Source organism: Theropithecus gelada, chromosome 2 (genome assembly GCF_003255815.1).
Source record: "Theropithecus gelada isolate Dixy chromosome 2, Tgel_1.0, whole genome shotgun sequence".
Taxonomy (NCBI): domain Eukaryota; kingdom Metazoa; phylum Chordata; class Mammalia; order Primates; family Cercopithecidae; genus Theropithecus; species Theropithecus gelada.
In genome coordinates this window covers 175,832,066-175,858,767 of record NC_037669.1, presented here as the reverse complement: position 1 = coordinate 175,858,767, position 26,702 = coordinate 175,832,066, and the positions used below count along the sequence as shown (strand labels likewise).

Here is a 26,702-nt window from a genome sequence, read left to right as displayed (position 1 = left end):
GAGGGGAGGGGAGGGGAGGAGAGGGGAGGGGAGGGGAGGGGAGGGGAGGGGAGGGGAGGAGAGGGGAGGGGAGGGGAGGAGAGGGGAGGGGAGGAGAGGAGAGGAAGAAATCCTAGACAGCATAATCTAGACCAGTAGACCAGTAACTCACACATTAGCATTTATCAAAATTATGTGAAGAGCTTTTCACATACAGATTGCTTGACTCCACCCACTGTGTTTCTGATTCAGTAAGTCTGAGGAGAAATCTGAGAATCTGCATTTCTTACAAGTTCCCAGATGGAGCTAAAACTTCTTGTCCAGGGACCACACTTTGAGAACCACTATTCTAAACCTTTACAGGAGAGATTCTATTCTATAGTTTACAAAGGCCATATTGTTGGGCTGAAGGCAAACCAATTACTCTTTTTTTGTGCTTTAGTTGACATCAATCTGTAAATTATGACACATCTTATTTGCTTTTATATAACTCATAGATGAAGTATAAAATACATTCTAAGCCTCATTTGTGATATTTAAGATGCTAGAATTGATACTTTATAACTGGCATATGAAAATGAATGCAAATCAAAGATAAAAGAGAAGTGGAGCTTGGTTTAATAAAAAGCATAAAGAGAGCCAATCACAACACAGAAGAAACAGCATAGACCATGGCATGCAGATTTTGTTCTCGATCCCTACACCTTTAACTGGCCTTAGGTCTTGAGACTTTCTGTTCACTTGATACTGCTGAGCCTCAATTTTCCCATCTCAAAAATGGAGAGGTCAAAATAGATGAGTCCGTTCCATTTACAACATTCTAGCCAAGGTTATAAGGTAGTTAACAGAGTTGTTTTCCAAGTGACCTACTTTTTCCTAAATTATAATTACCAGAAACCATTTTGCACCACAAATGTAATTTAGAAAGATCAACCTTATCAAACATGTCCCCTAACTAGGCTACTGGAAACACAGTGTTTGCAGATTCGAGTAGTATTGTAAGGTTGTTTTGTACGTGTGCTTTATCAGATGGTTGTATTATTACATTAGTCTTTGATTCTGTGCAACTTCATATCACATTAGAACATCTAAAACATAACCTTCCCTAGTGTATTCCTATTCCCGAGTCTTTTTAAAAAATTAGATACAGAGTCTCACTCTGTCACCAAGCCTGGGTTGCAGCAGGATGATCATAGCTCACTGTTCCCTCAACCTCCTGGTCTCAAGCAATCCTCTTGCCTCAGCCTCAGCCACCCAAGTAGCTAGTACTAAAAGGCTCATGCCACCATGACCAGCTAATTTTTAAATTTTTTGTAGAGATGGGGTCTCATTATGTTGTCTAGGCTAGTTGCCAACTCCTGGCCTCAAGCAATCCTCCCACCCCTGGATCCCAAAGTGCTGGGATTATAGGCATGAGCCACTGCATCTAGCCATATATTCCTAAATCTTATGGATTAGTTGGGCCATATAGGTACTATTTTAGTACCTAAATGGTGACATATAGAAAAAATAATTTTGATCAACATGAAGAATTTTTTTTAACACTTTGTATCAAATATCCCAAGGACATTATGCCGGGTGCTAGAAATCTTCCAGTGATAGCAATATATTCATTAGTTTACAAATATTTCCATAAATGACCATCAATTTTAAACTGAAATCATCTTTACAAAATAACAAAAGGGATAAGCTTTGGGAGTTAAGAATAATTAACCATATTATATATATATTTATATATAAATATTCTAGAGTTAATTTTAGAATTTTAAACACATTACAATGAAATTATAATGAGAGCATTTTTAAAAACAGTTTCAGATTTGCTAAAAGTGTATACTTTAGAACACCAAAGAGTATTAGAAGGCTAGGAAATAGGAGAAGGTACATGGAATTTGACTTCATTTTATTTCTAATTATTTAAATATGAATTTGACCCCCCAAATCAACATATTGTCTTTTTTCTTTCCTAAAGGAAAACATGATGGAAAAGCAGGCAATGTCAGGACTGGGTTTGAATGTCTATACCAATTTACCTTTGACAATTGCTCAACTTTGCAAGCTTCAGTTTTTTTAATATCGAGTGACTAATAATTTATTTTTAGGATTAAATGACAAGATATATCTCTGTATAAGAATATTCACATATGGGCCGGGCGCGGTGGCTCAAGCCTGTAATCCTAGCACTTTGGGAGGCCGAGGCGGGCGGATCACGAGGTCAGGAGATCGAGACCATCCTGGCTAACATGATGAAACCCCGTCTCTACTAAAAATACAAAAAATTAGCCGGGCGTGGTGGCGGGCGCCTGTAGTCCCAGCTACTCGGAGGCTGAGGCAGGAGAATGGCCTGAACCTGGGAGGCGGAGCTTGCAGTGAGCCGAGATCGCGCCACTGCACTCCAGCCTGGGTGACACAGCGCGAGACTCCGTCTCAAAAAAAAAAAAAAAAAAAGAATATTCACATATGTATATTTCGTTTCATAATTCCTAAGACATGGTAGCTGATGAATAATTTAGAGGAAGTGATGCTGTTCTTAGAGGGGCTCAGCTTTCCTATAAAGCAATCCTTCGGTTCCACAGTAAAGTCATTGCCATCAGGATCTTTGGGGTTTAGGCTGCAAACAAAATCTCAAGGTTGATTACGGTTTTTTTTTTTTTTTTTTTTCATGTAAAATTACGTAAGCAAAATCAGTATTGGCATGTGCCAGTAGATCTTAATTGAGCATTTTACTTTGAATACTTGTAATTGAGTTTTATGGAAAAGCTGACTCGTGATAAGAATTGCGCCTTGCAAAAAAAAAACAAAAACAAAAACAATTACCATGGTATAGTTTGGATCAGAAAGCATCCTTGAGCAAAATATGTTGTACATGCATGCAAAAGTACATCGACTCCTAAGCCTATGAAAATTAACAGAAAGCCTGTTTCAAACCGTGCTTACCACACAAAACATGAAGAAAATGTCAAAATATTTTTTTTTCTTATTTGTTTGAGAACTATTTTTAGATAGTTTTTGAATAGAGAACACATATTTGTTAAAGATGCCGAATTCATTCCAGATGGAGGCTTTGCTGTGAAGTTATGGGATGCAAAAGATCTGGTTTTCCTTTGTTAAGAAAAACCGGAAAGGCTGATCAGTTGAAAAATTAAGGTATGCCAGGCCCAGACCTAAGAATTTCCATGAATATTTAATGATCATTTTAATACATTTAGAACAGAGTACCCCTCAAAAACAAAACAGAATAAAAAAACGAAATGAAAAAGAGGGAGGGAGGCAGGAAGTGAGGAATTAAGAGGAAGGGAGGAAAAAGGAAGGAGGGAAGAGAGAAAAAGATATCTTGACAAATTTCACAAAGGTATCTTTTCGTCTCTTTCTATTCAGGCTGACCCCTGTTCCTGTCTTCCCTGCTGAGTTCTGAGCTGGGTGGCTGTGAGGCTTTGGAATGCTCACACTTCAGACGTGACAGACACCGTACACTGGGCAGTCCCAGAGTTACGAGTTTCTCCCACATACCAAATACATTAAGTAGCAGTAGAGTGCTTAGAAGAGCTTTGGCACCAGGCCACTCTGTAACAGGAACTTGCTTGGCAAAGAGCTGCTTTAAGCACATTTGCTGTGTATGTATTTGTAACAATTTCTTCCCCTTTTAGACCCTTGAAATTGACATGGCAGGGGAGTTCTTTGAGCGTATCTGCCACTGACCAAAATACAGATCAATGCTTAACTTTCCAGAATGTACCACATGAACTGTATGCATAATTTCTGCTAATTTATTATCTCACTGCTTGCACCAACAAGCATTATATGGGCACATACCACACAATTCTCTTCTGTGATGAACTGAGACTTAAAATATTGTATCAGTAAGCATTATCATTGGAGACTGAATCAAAACCAGGAAGGGGGTAAATAATGTTTGCTCTATCACAAAACTGGCAAAATTCAATAGGATAGTCTTTTGTAGGAAGAACAAAAACATCTACAACACTGACAGTGCAATCTAATTGTAACAGTTAACCACTAAAAAAAAAAAAAAAAAAAAAAAAGTCAAACATAACTGAGAAGCAGGCTTCATTTTCCAGTATGTTAACAGCAAAAATAGCAGACCTATAGTCAGGGGGAAAATGCCTGCTATTAAAACATAACTGATGAATGTTACAAAAACCGTTTTTGTCATCAAACAATGCTTCCATTGTAAAACAATTCCAACCTATGCATGAAAGATTCCAAATGCTAGTACAGCATTCAATTTGATACTGGAGTTTTATCATATTATTTCATGCGAAGAAGAATTATATACTCAATCTGTCTGACAGCTTTGCATATAAAGAACAGTTTCTGCATGACAAATGTGGTGAGCTTATTAAGTTACCAATACACTGCCAAGCCATATTGTCTCAGCAACAGCAGACCCAAAATATTTTCAAATGATTCTTTAAAGGGCAATGCAGGAAAGCCTGAACAACGACATGTTCTCACTTTAATAAAATTTGCAATTGCAGGAGCATTTACCTTATATCTAATTAGAATAAATCATCCATAAGCCTCATTTAGTCCATATTTAGTCTGTCAGACTTCTATTTTTTGAGATAGTTGAAAATATTAGTTTTTGATTTATCATCTACTGCTTCACAGCTGCAAAAAAACCCATTAAACTATTAAACTTAATATAAAAACAGAACACTGTTTCTTAAAAATATAGAGACATGAGAATATTTATAAGCATTCTTATAGGACAGGAAAAATTAGCTACTAAATAATGCAACATATTAAGAAAATACTTGATTAAAATTAGGAATAGCAAGTAATTTAAGCAAACTAACCTCTTAATCTTTTTCATATTAGTGAAGACATCTTAACTCTCAATCTTGGAATGAACCTAAAGGATTAAGTTATATTTGTATTGCAAATAGGAACTGTGAAAAGCTTAAATAGTAATAATGTATAATAAAAGCAAAAGGCTAATGCAACAACTATGACTTTACTGTTCACGGCACCATTATTAAGAAACATTTGCTAGTTGTTGGGTCCTATGCTAATAAGCACTTTAGACATAATTTTTAAATTTTCATTCATCAGTTCTCTAGTATAGTCCCACTGTACAGATGTGGAAAATAAAACATAGAATTGTATGAATTGTATAGCTTGCCTATGGTCATAACGCTAGATGCAAGCAAGTCAGATCTCTCTGATCTTGGAAGTACTGAGCACTTAACCATTCTGTTTCACTATATTTTCTTGACTCTTGCTCCACTGAACAAGAAATTTTCTTTGCATAAACAAATACTAAATAGGATTTTCAGAGTACCCTATAAAGAACTGTCTGTCATATCAAAAATCATAGCCTAATCCTACTAGGAAAATAAAGACAACTTTGCATCCCTGTTCTTACTTGCTAAAGATGCTGAATTCATTCCAGATGGAGGCTTCATTACACTGTAGCAATGGAGACTCAACGACTCAACTTAGTCACGTGGATCACTCTTCATTGAATATTTCAAGCCTCACCCACCCCAGTTCCAAAGGGAAGTTGTTAACTGAGAATAGGGACTATACTAAATTGCCTTAATTGTAGCTTCACTATAAATTTAAATTTTAAACTGCCCAGTAGGTTGAAAGCAGTTTTGTTGTTTTCCTTTTCCCTCAGTCTGGTCCTAGAGTTAAAGAAGAATGGGTTAATGTAGTGGATTTTCTTTTTTTAACTATACTTTTTATCAAGCCCCATGAATTCTTAAGCCACTGTCTCAGCACTGAATGTTATACGTGCTGATGCTGCATTATAGTGCTACTGCTTTCTAACTGGACATAAACCCTTGAGAGGGCACTGGACTGGACGCAAATGATCACTGACTAGTTCACCTCTGGGAATAAAGGAAATAATCTACCAGGTAGGATCATGCCGTGAAAGAAACAGGCAATTGATTCAAAGATGGACTACATATAGTTTTAGAGTTTGCCAGAACCTTTTCCCTTAATTTCTGTCCGATATAAAAGTAACATATGCAAATATTACTATACATACAAATTGTGTACACACGTAAACAAATTTAAGAGGATACCAAATGAAAAAAAGTACATGGTTACTAGGTGAAAGGTTAGATTTTCCTGTTTCTAAAATGTTTCAATATTTTCTGCTACTGAAATTTTTCTATATTTAAGAGACTAGCTGAGAAAGCAATAACTAGTAAAATCATATGCTAGTCTACAACAATGGTATGAAGTCATCTCAGAATAATGCCATTATTTAATAATACTTTGAATTCTCATTTCAAAGTCAGTCTGCTAATGATTGCAGGAACATGGGACATAAGCAAAACTCCCTTATTTATTTTTCAATGTTATCAATTATGTATTTGGGGCAAGATTCTGAAAAATAGCTTTTTGTCCTTGCAAGAAATATAGTGCCAGATTCATCTGATCATTGTTTTATTTCATCAACATTAATTTGAAAAACTTGAGGAGCACCAAATATGTGCAAACACTCTTGGAAAGAGGGTGTATATCTGGATGTTTCAAGTATTCATTTCAAAACTTCAGAACTGAAGGAGGCATTGACACCACATTGAGGGTGCTGTTCTAAATTTCAGTAATAGCTTCCGGAACAATCATGCCCAGGCAAGCTGCCTTTAGTGCCTAGGGTAATTCCACATTATATTCAGGTCAGCGTTCATTCTTGAAAAGATATTCATTTCTGAGATAAAGCATGTTCCTCAGTTAATATTTCTAACGTATTTGAGGATGACACAGAGTGAGAGCAAGAGAGAACTGAAAAAACAGTAACATTTCATTTGTGAATAAAGACCTTAGGAAAACAACAAAAGGAGGCAGGAGAATGTTCATGACTGCTTCTTGTCATTTTATCTCCAAATGCATCACTTCCTAACTGATTATTTTGATATTCTGATACTCAATGGATTGGGGATAGAAAATGTATGGAATTTAAAAGAGATAAATCAGTCAGTGTTTTCAGAGCTGATCTGAATAAACTGAAACAGAAGAGGCTAATCAAAATGAAGCAGTCACAAAGACTGTTACCACAAACCTAGGTATACTTCAGTCCTTTCATCAGTAGAAGGCAGCAACCAACTACGGAGGAGCTGTGGAGTGGAAGACACCATGTAAGTTGCTTGTCAGGGATTCTGATGACCAGATACTCCCCCAAAGAGTTCACGGTCCAGTTTGAGAGACAAATTCTGTAATGGACGTAGTATGTGACCTGAGCTCTAATAGATGAACAAGCCAGTTTCAGAAACAGCACAGGAAAGATGTGACACTTGAGAAAAGCAAAGAGCAAAGGGGGGGGGGGGGAAGGAGCTATGAGCTATCCTGGGTTTGAATAAGTTTTGTGATTTCAGAAAACTCAAATCACTATTATGGACAAGGCCCTGTGAATCTAGATAAAAACCTTGTGATTTCCATGGGCAGGATGAAATGTGTGTACCATGAGAGAAAAACAGTCACAGAAATCTGGTTAGCCACTCGAGGCTGAGAAGCCTGCCTGTAACATTCTACGTAGATCACAGGAAAAGGAATGATGTCTCAAGTCTGGTTTCCTGGAAGCAAAGTCTGAAATGAGGATTTGTGGGTAAAATGTATTAAAGAAGTGCTCCCAGGATAATTGGTAAGGAAATCATGGGGAAACAAGACAGAGAAGGGAAATAAGCCAAGCAAGAGTACTTTTTCAAGTGAAGTTCAACGAAGGATAACTTTAGTTTGGTCCTACTGGGAAATTACAGACTGTAAGTTACATATTGGAGTTTGTCTTAACTTAAGGAAAGGGAGCTGGGCTCTTACAAACACCAGGGCGGAAGTGAAACTCACAGGTACCTCAGGTCTCCAGCTGTCCTAAGACAGTCCTCTGAAGAAAGTCACAAGTGCTACCCTGCACAAGTCAAACACCCAGAAGCTGAGAAAGGGAGTGCAGGAATAGTAAAAAGGGATTCAAAGAGATATGGGTAAGAGTGCCAACACCAGGCAGCGCACAGACTGATGGAAAATGGGAGAGGACAGGCTTATCCCATCAGCATAATCAATGCAGTTTCTGGGAAAATTTGTGGACCACACCCTCTAGGAAATGTCCAGCCAATACTCTTGTCCCAGCCCCAGCACAACTATGCCAAAATAGCCCCTAAATCACTGCATGAATTTAAAAATACAATTAGAGCATGCAGGAAGGTAAGGTCACTACTAGCTGTGAAATTCATATGTCTGCAAAGCAATTTTATTCCAGTGGCACAAGCAATTCAATCACCACCCGGGCGCTGCAGATTTAATAGCTTAATTTTCTATGGACTGACAACGTCCATCCTAACAAGCCCTTTGTGGAATGCCTTAGGACAAGGCTGCACAACACATTATTTGGTGCTGTGTGCTTATATAATTATTCCCCCACTAGAAGCATTTCACAGGGTGGGCAGGGAGGAATGAGTTAGCAGGGGAAACTTAAGCACTGCTTCAATATTTAGAGAACATAAGGTATTATTATAGGATTAATAAGCAAGGCTAGTTCAGCAATAGGGAAAGCTGCCAAGGGAGACTGTGGAATTGCTATCACTGTAGATAATGAAGGCTGAGAATAGATATCCACCCAGAATGGATTTTATAGACAATAATAAGCTATCCCACTATTCCAGAAAAGGGCATGAGCTATGTATTTCACTGTAGGGATCTTCCAGCCCAAATGATTTCATAAATTAGATAAAGTAGTTTAGTTTAAATTATTACTTATTAAGTATTACTTATTCCAAAGTGTATCCAGTACAGAGATAGTTGAATGCAGAAGCTGTTGAGTGACAAACATAACTGGAATTACAAACATACTGCTAGCACCTACAAACAAACACCCACTCTGAAAACAGGACCATGGGAATCCAGGAAGGCAGATTTTTGTTGTGTGGAGAAATAGAGACCAAAATCCCACACAGTGGTATATTCAAACGTAGGTATTCAGGGGTCAAAAATTAGCAATAGTTGCAAGTGTCAGATCTGTGCTTTGTTCAAACACTGTCTGATGTCTACATGGTACAGACATAGAGCTCTGAATGCCTGGTCTATTCTGGCTATAGTCCCTAGTGATGTCATAGAGTAAGATGTATATTTCACAAAGATTTGAATAGTTGCAGTGGATAAATTGTTCTAGAAGTTGGAGAAATGAATAAGATTTTAAAGTATCTTGTGACTATAACAAAAGTTTCAGATTTTTCACATGACTTTTTTTTCATGTCAAGAACAGAAATTCCATTAGGGAGTAAAAGACCAGTTTACCACTCAGATGCTCGAACGGTGCTTAAATATGCATTAAACTTGACTCAATGCATGGCACATCAAAATACTTCATTTTCTTTGAATAGGTAATCATGAAAATCTATCTAGTTAATATTCTGTAGTACCCTCTGCCCAAAGAAGAGTCAAAGAGTGAGATATTTCTCTAAACCTTATTCAGTTTTCTATATGCTATTCTATGATTTAACTGCTAATGGAGTATTTCTTTCGGTTTCATTATGAGTCTTTCAATAAATGCTTTCTGTGGTTTTCACTGTATATCAATTAGACACATGCTAACTATAGATTCTCCTGTGATTTTTAAATTTTTGATTCCAATCTTAGAGTAACACAATAAATTACTAGAACTTCTCAACCACCTGCTCTTCCAAATTTTAATTACATCATGAGCTTTGAAGAACTGTATATACATTTTAAAGTTCATATACTTACAACACTTGTAAATGGGTTATAAAAGTATGGATGTAGTTATGCCCTAAAACCAAAAGGGTTATCTTACAATCCCCCACCCTCCCCCCAGCGAAAACCAACTAGAGAACATTTAATTGAATTTTAGGGGTAAAAATACATGTTATGGAATTAAAAGCCAAAAACATATATTGTACCTGTATAGAGGCATTCAACACTGAACCTTAATTTACATTTCAGAGTAAAGAAACAATACTGATTTAAATTGCGGAAAATTAATAAAATCATAACTTAAGTATGCATTTGATGGAGATACCCCAACTTATATTCTATAGCCAAAAATGAGTGTTTTTACATCTGAACACTCTTTCATGTTTCAAAAATATTTACTCAGTGACTAGTATGTGCAAAACATTACACTTAGAATTAATAATGCAATAGGGAGTTAAAGACTGCCCTCAGCTTTATAGGGCTTTTGGATTAATAGGGAAGGAAGACTAATAAAAATAATCATGTAAACAAATGTGAATTTGAAGGTGTGCCAAGTAAGCAGTGCTCTGAGCAACCCAATTGAGGAGGTCAGGAAGCTTTGCATAGTAAGGAAGACCTGAGCTCTCATTAGTAGGAAAAATAGAAGTTAACTAAGTAAAGAAAAGAGAGAAAAATTTTCTAGGCCATGAAAAGACTAGCAACATTAACTACCAATAAATTTACCCGGAGGTTGAGGGAAAAAAATGACATATTCTAAAGTTCTTAAATCATCTAACTATTGCATGGAACCTGTGGAAAGCAACAGACCAATCCTAATTCTGGGGTGAAGGGTTGGGTGGTAGGGATGGTGGAATTGAAAGAAATTGTGTAATACTAAATGTCCCTTTTTTGTTTCATCCCACAAGCTTTAAAATTTCGTTTCAGTTTATTCACATTTACAGAAAACATATCTATCACTTCTAACAGATAATGAAACAGTTAATTGTTATCAAAGACTTTTCATTTCAATATTTAAAGTCATGCTCACCATTATATACTCTTGTGCTCAACAGAAAATTTTCTAAGTTTTAAAGTCTAAAGTACAATAAGCCAAGAATTTTATGGTAATAGTAAACTACTTAAACGTGCCACATTGTTTAAATGGAGAGGCACTCTGCAAACAGTTGAAGGAAATGCACTGCATGATGCCATTAGCTGATAAAAGAAAAAGGAAGGCATCCAACAACTAAGATGCCAGAAACTAAGATCACTTTATTTCATCCTCAAAAAATTCTAGCATTCTACCTGCCTCACTCTAACGTGATCAATAATGGCTCCTTGGTGCTAATCTTGATGAACTGAAATTGCAACAGTGAATTACATGTAAATACAATCTTTTATTAGGACCTAGGAAACAGGGCATGCAAACCTTGGATAAAATAAAGACATGATGGCTAAAATACTCCCTTACAGTAAAACACACTGCAACTCTGTGTGCCACTCAGGAATGTGTCTGTGCAATACACAAGACTACACGCCATCAAATAATTCTCATTTTATGATGAGTACTTACTCCAAAGTTATAGCTTAATATTTTCAACAAATATACAAGTCCAACTCAGCTAGGCTAGGCTATTAAGCTATTGTATTTCCAGATTAGAAGAAAATAATGATAATAGTGATAATATTAAGTAACAGAAGGAGGAGGAAAAGGAGGAAGGGAGGAAGTAGGAGGAGAAAACTGTCATTTGTCCTCCACTCCAAATTTGTAGGGCATTTTTGGAGAACACTCTATCACATAGAGGTAGCCTTAACTTTTACAATTAAATATATACATAAGACTTCAAAGCAACAGGAACAATCATGATTTTTTCAGGCATAACTTACAAAAATACAGCACAATTCTTAGTAGCATAGTGCCTTAATCATCATCAAAGTAAACACTAATATGAAGCAAGGGAGATAAAGAGAACCTGGTAGAATACATTCAAAACTAAATCATGTCCTATGGTGAATAATGAACAAATTAGAGGGTGCGCTTTGGACTTTCAATTTTCAGGTCCTTAATGTAAAGGCATTTCTTTCCCCACTCCCAAAGCCTTCCTTAACATTAGTCTCCTAACTTTTTTAAAAGGGATTTTTAAAATACTTCCTTCCATATAGAAAAGGATTCTAGGCTGGGTGCGGTGGCTCACACGTGTAATCCCAGCACTTTGAGAGGCCAATGCGAGTGGATCATGAGGTCAGGAGATCCAGACCATCCCGGCCAACACGGTGAAACCCCGTATCTGCTAAAAATACAAAAAATTAGCCAGGCGTGGTGGTGCACGTCTGTAGTCCCAGCTACTTGGGAGACTGAGGCAGGAGAATAGCTGGAACCCAGGAGGTAGAGGTTGCAGTGAGCCGAGATTGCGTCACTGCACTCCAGCCTGGAGACAGAGCAAGACTCCATCACAGAAAAGAAAAAAGTAAGTAGTAAGACTGAAGCATTACTCAATAAAACAATATTTACTAATCACAAAACTCTATACCAAACACTGAGTCCAGGATGAGGGAATACAAGGATAACCAAGACCTTTATCTGTGCTGCCAATCACTCAGAAGCTAGTGAGGAAGATAGGTAGTCACATAAACAAATATCTGGAATAGGTTCTAATGACTAGATTTATAATAGGGGTAGTTACATAGGACCATGGAAACATAAATAAGCAAGTGATTAATTGTTGATATTTGGGAATCAGAACTACAGAGAGAAGACTTATTTGTGTAAAACCTCTAAATGGTAATAAGATGCTTGCAAGACATAGAAGGTGAAGAAGCTCATTTTAATAAACAGAAAGTAATTGGCAAAGCCACGGAGACATACTGGGGATCATAATTTGGGGAAAGAACAGGTTTAGAGAGTTTATGAAAAGATCGGTGGGTGGAGATAAGAATGAGGCTGAATTGCATGCTTTCCAAGGAGTTTAGTCCACATATATTCTGTAGCCAGTGAGAAGACATGGGATGCAATTAGGAAAAAGGAACAGGAGTCAAACTGCATTGTATAAAGATAAATTTAGTGGCAATGAAGACATTAGATCTTCAAGGAAAGCCTGAGATTCAGAATGACTTCTTAGGAAAAACACACCATACTCTCAGTGGTAGATTATGACAGTTTAATCTACAGCCAAGTGTAAAATTAATAAAGCAGGGATGGAAAGGTGATTCAGGATTGTCACACCTCATAGTCCTATCCAGGTGACCTGGGAAAATTAATGAAAACTTTTGACTCCAAAAGTTTCTATAGCACAGGAGAAGAATGAAGTTAAAGATAGTAATAGCTCAGGCAACCTGGTGATAGATTTTTGATGCCTCAACTTAAGACAAGGAAAGATTAGGCTAATAGTATGAAATTGCTAATATTTAAAAGGGTTTTTAGTAAAAAATGACAATTTTACATAATTTAAGCCATAGATAGCTAATATTCTAGAAGAACACATATGAGTTTGGATAAATATACCAGGCATGTCAATTTTATATATATGTGTGTGTGTGTGTATGTATGTGTGTGTGTGTGTGTGTGTGTGTGTATATGAATTTAATGGAATAGTTTTCTTTCAACTGAGTCTTACATTGGCTTCCCAGGCTTACATTATTATATTTCACTTTCTGAATGGATAATATATTAACATACTTTTGAAAGTTAATAAATACAAAACGGTATAACGATAACATCTCCCTTTCTAATATTCCTCAGCCCACCTATCCTTGACACCCAGGAATAGTTTCTTACACACATTTTTTGGTGTTTACTAAGAGCAGTAAAATGTAAAATATAATCTTATTTCCCACTACCACCTTTTTTCACAAAGGAAATATAAAATACAAATGTTGTGCACTTGGTCTTTTTTTTCCCTTCACAAAATATTTTGGAGATATTTATAACTTCTGATTCTTTTCCGCAGTTACAGAGTGTTCCGTTTTACGGACATGCTATAGTTTATTCAACTTGTCCCCTATTAATGGACGTTCAAGTTGTTTTCAATATTCTCTTGTTAAAAAGAATGCAGCAATCCATCATTATATGCATGTATCCTTTCATCTGTGTGCAAATATGATAAAGTTCCATTAATTGGGATCCATTTTTCATAACAGAAATGACATGAAATCAGGAAAAAAAAAATAACAGAGTGGGGAAAAGGAAAACAAAGGGAATAACGAGAGTAAAGAAAGAGGAGAGGAAGGAGAGAAGGAAGGCAGATAGGGAGGCAGGCTGGAAAAAATACGAGGTAAGCAAAGAGAAAGAAGGAATGAGAAAAAGAAAAAGGAGAGAAGGAAAGAATTAGGAGAGAAAGCTCTTGTCTTCTTGAGGATATTACCAGGGAAGTGATTAAACTTTAGTGCAGGAGGTTGTAAGGGCTTAATGGAAGGGCACATGGGAAACATCTTGGAGCTCTACAATGCTGGGAGAGCATAACAAGGAAGTGACTCTTCCTGTTCAAACAATCCTACCCACTCCAGCAGGACAGAAGAAATATATTCCACGGCCAAACATGAAGCACAGAGAGGCCCAGGACATGGCCGTTCCAGATTACGTAGCAAGCCAGTCATCCAGGCGGAGGCCACATGTTTTGAAAGAGAACCAGTTACATGCAAAGACCTGGCTCTTACGGCAAATGTTAATTATATTAGCCCAAACTGTGCATAATCCATAAATAGCGACGAGGCTTGAACAATAAGAAGCTCACAAGAGCAGTACAAACAGAAAGGAACAAAAAAAGAAACTGAATAAGGAAAGAAGAACCTAGACCAGACCAGAATACTGTGCCTTTCCCGTCAGCCATAGTGACTGCTGGTTCAAACTGGACCCCTCCTGAGGAAAATGAAAGGTTGAAATCAGTGTTCATGACTTACTTTATAGAAGTGCATTTAAGTTCATTGCACAGTAAAATCTGTGTTATTCCCACTCCAGTGAATTCCTTTGTCCTCTTAATAAAGTGAGCGTTAAAAATAAAAATAAAATAAAAATATCTCTAGGTATGTTAAAGACAATAATTTCGCCTGCAGTGAATTTTTTTTTTTTTTCAGAGTGGGCAAATCCAAGAAAATAGAACCCATTTGAGAGCCCTGTTTGAACAAGGGTAATATCTGAATCAGTATGTTATTTTATTGGCCTCATCAGTGTTTTCCAAAAATTCCTATAATGGCATAAAGTCTTAAAAAGCTTAGTTCATGCCAAAAATTGCTTACATGCTTAAATAAAAATCACGCAGAATGTAAGAAGGGGTTTGAATTATATGAAGAGATACTAAATTATTGATTTTTAAAATTTCATCTAGAACTCAGTCCATCTAAGGGGTGTGTGTATGTGTGTATGTGTGTGTGTGTAACTGTATGTGTACAATATCAGAAGGAATATACATTTCAGAAGAGAAGATAGAGGGGTGTCAAGAGCACCACAGACATATTACATATGGCTTCTGATGTTTGTGTTTTTTTTACTGTTAATTTTACTATGTGCGCTGGAGTTAAACATGCATTTTTAGGCCATATAACGATCCAGATAATGTAAATAACATAGATTTAAATTTCAGCATTTTCTAGTTACCCTAGTTACATGTTTGCCAAATTATTAAATCGGTTCTGTCCAAAAATTCAAAATATAACAGTAATAATACGAGCTAGTTTACAGCTTTTTTTCTTTACTATGGTGGTTGTAGATAATCCTGCAACTAGCATAAATTCTATTGTTATTATCCAAAAAATCAACTTTGTGTGAAAAATAAGCTGAAGTACATACCTGATTTTACTTCAAAAAATAACATATAAAACACAAAAATAATTTATGTCTGTTAATTTGTCAAGTGTGTGTGTGTGTGCACGTATAAAATTTGATATCAGAGCAGCACCTTCAAAGGTGGAGATTACACCAGTGACAATGTGTCTGAGCTTCAGTCTCTCTTGATTTCTTGATTTGCTCTTGACATTAACAGCACCAACTTCTGTTTGGTTCTGATGGATGAGAGGATGAGACTAGAATTTTGTGGTCTCCATCTCCATGGTGATGCCAAGTCGAGTTCTTGGCACACTGCATGCACTTAAATAACACTTATTAGATGAATGGATGACTTCTAGCAAGAAAGGTCAAAAGCATAATCTTCAAAAAATAGGCTGCCCTAGAGTTCTAAGCAGCCCCACAAATTCTCCATACTACTCATTGAATGGCTAAGAGGTGCTACCCTATTTGACTTAAGTAGCTAAAGAGCTTATGGCAATCGTTTATAAACCCTCTCCTTAAATATCTTCTAAAGCCCATGAAAATTAACTCCAAGGAATCATCCACAAATCCTTTGCATATAGTGAGGTTTTCTTATATGACAACTTTCCTGAAATAGAAAGACCAGTGTCTGGAGTACGGCCATTTGTTTGTTTGTTTGTTTTTTATATGTGAAAACTAATTAGCATGGCAACTGACTTGATCTGGACTAGGTACTTTAAAAGAGCTATAATCAAGAATAGCAAGACTAAGATTTTTTAACTCATAAAATGTACACTTTATTTTCACCAGATCTATTTGAATGTTAGAGGATGAGCATTTTAATCATGTCTACAGCATGTGGAGGATTACATTAGGTGATAGAGGCAGCAGAATATCATTGTATTTTATGGCATCCAAAGTGATTATACACTCATGTATGGATATATAAATAAACATAAACTCCGGATAAATTAAAAACACACACACAAAAAACACAGAAAACATTTTTTACTAGATCATGAACTCCTTAATTTCTCATATCCTTAGTTCCTCCTATGATGTCTGGCTTTTCATGGGGATACAGTAAATGTTGGTTGACTCAAATAAGCCAGACGGTAGAAAAGAAGAAAATGAAGAAAGAAAACAAACGGGAAGGACAGAAATGAAAAAAATAAAAGAGAGGAAGAGCCCTTCATAGATGGAGCATCCTACAGAAAATTCCATATAGCCCTAAGCTCAGTGCCTGGCAAAACCATTGTTATTTCTTTTTCTACAGTTTTATCACATATTCTTGTACAGTCTCATTATTAAGGGCATGATTGGGATCCATTATAATATCTAGTTTTGAAAAATCATTGCATTAAATAACACACCACACATGCTTTTTCTTCTTAAAAGGAAACCATTTAGAGCCACTTAGTGTTTATTGAGTGAGCATGCACAGCACTTAGAGAGGACAAGTGGGCCCATAACTCAGGACTTCAGTAGTTACCGCCCTCAGCTGAATATCTCTAGTCAGCTTGGTGGCTTTGACCTTCATAGATGTACAAACTGCTTTCATTTTTGGTCTTGTAATTTATTATTTGAATTGATGAAGGAGCTCTGGTTAAAATGCAAGAAGTATATGGAACACTGCTTTCGAGAATAAAATTGGTGCTCATCTTACACAGAACATTAAAATGACCCTAGTATTTCATAGGGAATTGCAAGAGGGAAAACTACATATGTACGTATTTGAGTCTTCATGTCAGCAAAATATAACAAGTGGAGAAAGCTCACAACGTGAGTTTCTTTATCTCATCCTTTAGAAACAACTCAAGAAAATTATCGAATTTAGCCACATAACATGCATTGCAATCTGATATCTTTGTGGGTTCAAATTATTGTCATATTTTCAAATATTTTATAAGTTGCTTACAAACTTAACTTTGAAGTAACTGAATAGAGCACAACATTTGTTAAATGGAAAGCAATAAAAATTTATCTTATGTTATTTTTCAACAGGTAATACTGTCAAAATGATTAGTATTTTTAATTTCCAAGGAAGTTACTAGAATTACGTTATTTCAATGAAAGGGGCTAATATATCATAAAAGTTTGGGAAACCCATGTCTAGTACAATAAAATACTTAAAGCAAGGTAATTATGTGTAGGTTATTCAGGTTATAAGTGAAAGAAAGAGCTCTATGAAATTCTATCTTAAGGTTCCTGCCCTATGACCTGAGCAGGTGATGTATGAGTCATTTGGTACCTTCATCGGCTAATCATATATCTTAACTCAATGCATTCCTCAAAACTCACTGTTTTGTGTGACATAGAAACAAAATTTAAAGATTTTCCCCAAATCTTAAAAACAGAGTACTGGAGCCATGGCTCATATTTTGCCCTCTGACTTCAAAGTTTATTCTTTCAAATATGTCACATTATATTTAACTGACCTTTCTATTAAGGAGTATTTTTATCTGCATTTCTGTACCTCTTAATAGCCCTCCACTTCAAAAAAGGGCCACAGTTATTTATTCAAATTCTTAATAACTAAAAATAATAGCTTTTCTGTAATACAGCTCTTATGACTCCAAGCTGCCTGAATAGCAAAGTTATGAGTTCACTAATAAATAGCTAACACAAAATAGAAACTCAATCTGCTAGCAAATCCTTCCTTTAAAAATATTCCTCTGTAAGTGAATACATTCTCTTTTACTATTATTTCTCGGGATTAAATATCTCCAAGTTACCTATGTCATGTTTGTCAATTTTTCTCTGTGATAGTATGAATTTCTCCATTAATATGCCATAGAATGTTTCTAGGAAGGAAGATGATCCAGCTTTTATTCTGTATTCATTTATTTATTTTTTTACTCAGTCAATGGCTACTTTCTTCACCTTTGGCGAAAACATTTTTCATGACATTCCTTTAGAGCATTTAAAAGGAGTTTGACATTTAAGAGTTATAATAAAAACAGGCAGTCTGAACCTTTTAGAGGTCTCCGAGAAAGTTCTCTTATTTTGTAGAACTTCTGTTCCTTCATATTCGCAGCTGACTGTAGTCTAATCTGAGAGTGAAATTAACTTCTTGATATCCATCAGCAATAAAGCTGGCAATTTGTGCAAAGGTGATCTAAATAGCCCATTTAATGTCTCACCTGTGAAAATAAAAATCTATGTACTTCGAGGAAAAGGACTTGATGAGGTAGGTCAGTTGCCTCCTTTTACATGGCAGACTAAATCCCAGAGAGTTTAACTGACTCGAGTCTGATCTCAAAGATTGTTATGGTCAGCACCAGGTTTAAAACCCCGCTCCAGAATCTGAAAACAGATTCTTTCTACCATGTGTCTGCCAGAATATTAGCACAGAAAGTTCAAGAAGGCAGTGTTTTAAGGGGAAAGGGTGCTTACTGACTATGTCCTTAAGAGCTTTGATATGTGCTGACATGACCAATTTAAATATAATAGAAGCAGGTCTAGGTATTAGATTTAATTACTATTCTAAGTACTTTGGACTTAGATCTGGGAGAATACTGCCCAGACAAGGAAGTATTAGAATATGCAAATAATGATTTTCTAGAAACAGATCAACTAAATTTAAAAATCCAAATTCCATATTTACTGTGCAATTTTAAACAAGATACTTATTTTACTTATCTATAAAATGGAGATGAGAATAATATCAATAGACATGGTGAGGATTAAATAAGGTACTGTGTAAATGGTCCAGCACAATGCCTGGCCCACAGCAGATGCTGGCTTTGTCTTATTTTTGCTTATGCCTCCCTTACGGCATCTCTGCATCTTTTTCTATACAGTCAAACCAGTATAGATAAAGGGGAAGTTGCTCACAAAAGAAGGCAGGCTGAGTAGGCCCCCAGCTTAACAGAAGAGATACAACTAAAATAAGTTAAAGAAGTCCTGCCTTTACTTTTAAGCTCATATCCCAAACCCCATAGAAATGCACTGAATGAGGCAAGGGAAGAGCTTTGTGGTTGTGTGACATGGAATTGGCATGGTGCTGGAATGCTGTGAAATGGGAAACGTGAATCCTTTCCTTAACTTATGTCATTTTGTCCCAAACTGTACTTCCTAGTTTATTATCTTCATCTTTGGTGATCTGATCTCTGGCTGGATCCTTAGCTTCAACATCTACCACCTATATCCCTTAGCTTCTATCGCTCAAGCCACGCTGAAGTATTTGTCATTACTTAAATACCTGGTCCTGTTTTATATCTCTTAGATACACGCTACAATGCTGTCTCAATGGTCTGTAACTAGCAATCCTACTTGTTCTTCAAAATTCAGTCTAAATATTGTTTCCTCTAGGGTATCTTCCCTGAATCTGATTTTTATACTCTTATGCCCCCCTAGTATCCTATTCATGCTGCCATTATAGCACTAATAAAATTGTAATCATTGATTTGCATATTTATTACTTACTATAAGTCTCTCAAGGTTCCAGATCTTGTCTCATTCAAGTTGGCATCCCTAGCACGTAGCACAATACCTGGCCCACAGTTGGCATAAGATACATGATGAATGTGTGAATAAATTAATTAAATGTCAAAGGAAAGAAGCTAATCCATGATGACCTACATTGGTTGTGACTTTTGGCAAATCATAAACTCTGTCCAATCATTCAAAGGTAATCATTCGGAAATAATTGCTAATCAGTGCCAGGGGAGGATATGTTCCATGGGAAGGCTCTCTTGTGTTTGATGAGTTAAAACAGTAAGGACCTTGCATTCTGAGGGTGATATATTAACCAGAGTGATATGTTAGCCAGATACCAAATAAGGCCATCCATTTGACTTATGCAGTACATCTGATTCTTCCTGCTATTGCTCACAGAACCCAGGTTAGGGCTTCTGCATCTTTGTGAATGATCATTTTGTCTTGCAACAGACACCTCAGTCTGTTACCTCAGTCACTACATTTCTAGTTTGCAAAATTCTTGGCAGCCTAGTTTATAAACCTAAGAAGTAGTAAACCAACTTAGCCCACAAAAATATTTTAAGATGCTTAAAATACAAGCTTTTCTTCGAAATACAGTGAAGACACCAGATTATTATGAATGTTCAAATGGCTGTTTTTTCTAGTTAGATTGATATGAACAGAAAAAGAAACAGGAAATTAATACCGAAGACTTGCAGGACAATAGAAAAGCGTTTAAAATGATCTCAAATAGGGTAACTTGATCTTTCCTATTATTATCTTGTATGTACCTACAAATCAGAACAGGAAAAGGAATTCTTGGGAAAAAAATTAACTAAGATAAAATAAGATTGCATTCATCACTGAAGTTCAACTATAAAGAGGTTAAAGCTGTCCTGTAAACTCCAGATAAAAGGCTCATAACTCATTTCCACTGGAGGGTGATAAGACAAGCTGTTCTTTCCATGAGTGGATGAAACGAGTGTAGTCTTGTAAGAAGAAAACTAAAGATGAGTAAAACAAACTCCTTCTACTACTGGAAGATGAACTATACAGTTTAAATGATGTGACATTACTGTATTGTTTGACCTTTTCTGATAAATAGGTAGAATTATTTCTTCTCAAATCTTCACTGTGTAAATACACAATTTCTTTCACATTTTATAATTTTTAAATTCGTTATTTACATAGAGTTTCTTTTATTTTTATGTATTTCTGTGTGTGCATATTATGGGTGTTTATTAACTATTTTCTTTTCCATCCAATTAATAACAGCTTATATGTGTTTTGCCTCTGCAGCTTCTGAATGCCTATAAATTTATTACACATTCCTTCCGTTGTTGCAATAATGATAGAATAGGTGAGATTTTCATGTATAGATTATTTAAAGCTTTTAGGTTCAAGCAATGCCAAAAACCAGAGAGAAATACCAAACAAAACTCAATATGCTACTATAAGTCTCCAAAAGAATATCATATCTGGACGTTAAAAAAAATAAGAATAAAAAAATTCATTCACCAATTATGTTGGTTTTCTGAATATATAATTGTTAAACTCTATCATAGCTTGGTTTACTAAGCCAAAAACAAATTAACAGCCTACATAAAGCTTCCTAAACAAGAATAAATGTCACAGTCTGCAATATGAATAGGCTTCCTTTAAGATCTATCATATTTTGACTTAAGGCTTTTTCAAATATTTGACAGAGTTTTTACTATACTGCTTTTATCCCTAAAAGCATTTTCACAAAAGAATAAACTAAAGCTAGCACACAAGCAAGGGAATAATTTACATACAAATTGGGCATCAAATTAGAGTTTTAGAAAAATTTTATGCTGGTATGTCAATATCTCCAATATTCATTGTTTATATTAGAATCACTAACATTTCTACAGGTGAATAGCAATGGTGTTAACATTTTTCACTTATCCAACAAATGTCTCTTGAGTGTACAGGAATTAAAGGTTAAGCCACATCGCCACTTACACAAGCCTCATTTCCAAGAAGTATATAGTCCAGAATAGATGATTAGAGAAGTTTATAATAGCTATTAAATAGTATAGCTCAAAATATGGAAATCAGTAAAATATGGCCCAGAGGCAGGACACTGTTTTTGTAATATAATTAATTTAATAATTTAATTATAATTTATAATTTAATCAGGACAGATCCACCTGAACTCACTTGTTTAGGTATTGCCTAAGCTTGCTTTCATGTTACGTAGAGCAGAATGAATACAGTGGAAAGTGTATACATAGCAAGCAGGAAATATTTACTATCTGGTCCTTTACAAGAAAGTTCACTCATCCCTAATGATGACAATAGTAACTACCATATGAAGTTCAAACCAAATGACAAAGTTGTTCATAGAAGAATGATATTTTTGCTAGGGAGTTATCATTTAAGCTGAACTTTCAATTATTAGTAAGAATTTTAATGAACAGATTCGTTGATAATAGCCATCCCAGAAGAAACAAAACAAACAAAAAGTTGTATCAAAGACATACAAGCAGTGCATATTTGATAGATTTAGAAAATATCATGTTGTAGAGTTTGCTTGGGTGATAGGCTGGAAGAAGTGAATTCTAGTGAGAGTCACATGTCTGATATCTGGCAGATTCACCCCAGGACAGTCATACCAGTTGTTTACGGCTAGACTCGGCAGTGATGGCCTCTTTCCTGAATTTTTTTTACCAGTTCTTAGATCTTCTTAATATCATCCCTGATAATACCTATCAAAACCAATGAGAGGTAGCCAACAGAGCATTTGAAGGACAATTTATAGTCTAAAGTAAATTTATCATAAAACATAAAGGATATAGCACTGATCTCAAGAAGCTAGAAAAAGAACAATAACAAAACCTGAAGTACTCTCACATGTTGTTTATGGGAAAGTGAATCAGTAGAGCTGTGTCAATGATAGTGGTAGGGTGGAGATGCATTTAGTCTGATCTATAAAAATTCAAGTGTCCTTTCGACTCTGCAATTCTACTCCTAAAATTTGATTCATGGACATGCCCCATACATGTACCAAAAGATAGCAACTAGTGTGTTCACTGCAGCATGATTGTATGATCAACATTGGAAACAATCTTAGTATTTATGAAGTTTAATGTTTAACAGTATATCCTGACTCGAGAATACCATCTAGTTGATAAAACAATTATGTAGATCCACTAGCTCTCTCTCACACACACAAATGCCCATAATATGATAAAAAAAACAAGTTACTGAACAATATCCATAGCCTTACAATTTTCTTGGAAATTATATTTTTGTATATATGTGTAGCTAAATGTGTATATACATGTGCATAAATATATGTATGTGTGTACATGAATGCATGTGTGTATGTGTGTTTACATGAGAAGGGGAGGAAAAAATATAACGAGGATGAAGTTTTGAAGTATATACAAAACTGTTAAAAGTGGTTGAACTTTTGCAAGAGGAATCTTACATTTTACTTTATATATTTATGGTTTTTCTCAACCAGAATATTATTCTGTAGTTAAATGAAATAATGAAGAAACAAATAAAACTACAACAAATATCTCTGAATGCATACGTTTCCTACTATTTCAGGCATGAAATTATCAGATGAAAGCTTATAAACATGTTAACGTTATTGATAAATAATGCCAGAGTGTTTTTCAATGGTGCCAATAGTGTCTAATTTATCTGTTTTCTTTTTCAAGTTAAATGTTAGCAAGGACTATGTTGAGACCAGAGATTGGCATGCTCCTAGGCATAAAAGCTTCAGGCTATAAACTTTGGAGCTCCACATTTATGGCCACAGTCATTTAGAATGTTTCCCAATCCTGGGTTCCCCAAAGCTAAATCCAAATGGAGGATCCAGTGATTTTTGGCATATTTCTTACTGATCTCATGCCAGCTACTGGCATCACTTTACTGAGCAAAGGCACATGACATTTTTAGGTACTTAAGGAAAGAGCAACTCTAATTCAGAAAAGCACGACACAAGACAACACTCATGTTCGATACATGAAGTTAGGCTTGCTTCACTTCATATAACCCAAATTGGGACACAACTTGAATACTTAAATCAAAGTCAAGGCCACTTGAGAAACCAGCTCCTGGCTTCAACCCCCCAGTAGGTTTTGTGCACACCATATCTGGTTCCCTCCACCCCTGTGCACCTGAGATAAAAACAGGATGTAATGCTGAAACCCAGGGTACCTGTAATTAAACCAGGGTCAGAGCCATGGTCTCTTAACCTTTAAGCAGCAGCTTTATCCCTCCCTTAGATATCTTTATAAACCTCACCCTCTATCACAGTGATGGAAAGCATGGATTCTGGAGCCACACCGACTCTATATGCCTGCTGCCTTCCAGCAGTGATCTTTAAGTAAGTCAGACGCTCTTTTCCCTCCTGACTGTCTGAAGATAGGCCGCCATCATGAACGACACCGTAACTATACACACTAGAAAGTTCATGACCAACCGACTACTTCAGAGGAAACAAATGGTCATTGATGTCCTTCACCCCGGGAAGGCAACGGTGCCTAAGACAGAAATTCCGGAAAAACTAGCCAAAATGTACAAGACCACACCGGATGTCATCTTTGTATTTGGATTCAGAACTCATTTTGGTGGTGGCAAGACAACTGGCTTTGCCATGATTTATGACTCCCTGGATTATGCAAAGAAAAATGAACCCAAACATAGACTTGCAAGACATGGCCTGTATGATAAGAAAAAGACCTCAAGAAAGCAACGAAAGGAACGCAAGAACAGAATGAAGAAAGTCAGGGGGACTGCAAAGGCCAATGTTGGTGCTGGCAAAAAGTGAGCTGGAGATTGGATCACAGCCGAAGGAGTAAAGGTGCTGCAGTAAAGGCTACCTATGTCCATTTTGGATTTTTCACGAGCAGATTAATAAACTAAAAACTTTCAAAAAAAAAAAAAAAAAAAGTAAGTCAGACTTCAATTTTCTAATGTGTAAAATGAGGATACTAATAGGATAGTGAGTCCTGTCATATCTTTGTTCATGGAATCCAAATATTCAATCCCATAACATACGAGAAGGTATTATTGCCAGATTAATGAAATGACCAAAGTTAGCTAGCTGGCTGATAAGTTCAAGGAATCTGGAGCCAACTGCCAACCACATTACATCTAAACTTGTAGGACACAGTATCATGGGATTTTTACCACAAGGTTGCTATGAAGACTGAGTTAAACACCAAGAATAGGGAGTTGCATAAAGTATGATGAGTATATAATGTTGCCTATTATCATTATGACTTCTGTTACTATCACCACTCCTACACCTCTACCACCACAGCACTGCAAAGCAGACAAAGCCAAGAAAGAAAATTTGCCAATGACCAAGCAACCAGAAGATGATAAGCAATAACAGAAAGGATATTTCTGTGTATTGTTAAAGGATAATCTATCTAATTTGTGCTGACTACTCTCCACTCATCCCAAATTTTCCTTTTGCTGAAAGTCAACTGCTAAACCCTGGGAGGGAATAAGGCCAAGACTTGAGGCCGGCGTTCAAGAGAGACTCTGTAAAAGTGATTGGATTTATATTAAGCATGCTATCCATCTATAAACCAGTCACCTGGTTTGCCACACAGGGCTAGCTCTGGAGACCAATGCTGTATCTAGTAAGCATCATGCCGTTTTAACAAATATTGACAACCTGAAGTCTGTGTAACATAAGGTATAGAATTTTGTTCCTACATGAGAGTTTTAGGATTTCTGAGGGGAAAAAGTGCTGTTTTGCAACTGGAAAACTTGAGGGCAGCAGTGGCCACACGACCCTTACTAATATCGTGACATTTAACCTGGTACTGTTGCAAATAAATCATGTCACCATAGACTCCAGTGACCTATGCCTCAAATTTCCTTGTTCAAGGCAGAAGTCCCAGACCAGAATTTGGAAAAGCAATACACACAGTGCCTTCATGCCCATGGACATGCAAGTTAATCTTGGCAAATATAGTTATTGTGGAATTAACTTCCTTTCTCTACTCGAGGCAGTGAGTTTCATAATACAATGGCAATAAAAGAAAGCAATCAGAGCTGAGGGCAGTGAGGACTTTTACATGTTTCCTACCTCTTTCTTGTTGTGCATTAAACAAGACCAGATGTTTCAACAAACAAATGAAACCAAAGTCACACTACATTTGATTTGTGGGACCACCCTTACTTGAAATGCCATCTCATCGTTCCAAGGTTTGAAAAATGATGTGCATAACAAGCAAGATAAGAAATGTGAACATTCCTTCAAAAAAGTCATTCATTATATGATCCACAGATGGTAAGAAAATGCTTTCCAAGTAGGGATAGAGAAATGTAACGATTATTTGCTTAGGGATTGAGACAAGGCAGACTCTCTCATCCTTCTCCATGCCTGTGTCCTGAAATGATGGAGTACATGTGAATGGCACTGCAGGGGCAGTGAAGTTAAAGGTGAAAAGCAGAACTGAATCCACAAAAGCCAGGAGAAGAGTGAGCAGAGCAGATCAAAGCAAAAGATCTTGGGATTATATAGAGTGTCCACAGTTTCCAGGGAAGCACAGTTCTATGAAAGGTTAATACAGGCAGTCACAGCACATGCGCATTTAATTTATGGCACTTCATCTCTGTATTTGTGGAAAGACTCCTTAGGGGAGAGAAAAAAAAGGAGAGTGAAGGGAAAAGATGACAGAGAGAGAAAAGGAGAGAGATTGACAAAGGGACAGATAGAGACATATAGATATACAAAGAAAAGGAGAGAAAAAGATACACAGCTATAGATGCAAAAAAAAAAAAAGAGAGAGAGAGAGAGTGTAAGAGTACAGAAAGAATGAGAAGCAATTAGTGATTTAAATTTGTGGTCACTTACTAATTCCACCACTATTTCATGAATACATTTATAAAAAAAAGTAAACTC

At 36.2% G+C, this 26,702-nt stretch overlaps 1 protein-coding gene and 1 pseudogene across 6 annotated transcripts in view; one reads left to right on the top strand and one right to left on the bottom strand.

The window, feature by feature from the left end:
• RBMS3 (RNA binding motif single stranded interacting protein 3) overlaps positions 1-26,702 on the bottom strand; it is a 760,896-nt gene that overhangs the window by 702,012 nt on the left and 32,182 nt on the right. The window lies entirely within an intron of this gene.
• On the top strand, positions 24,181-24,709 carry LOC112618296 (annotated as a pseudogene). The gene has a single exon (XR_003118058.1). The product of XR_003118058.1 is annotated as a 40S ribosomal protein S24 pseudogene (transcript).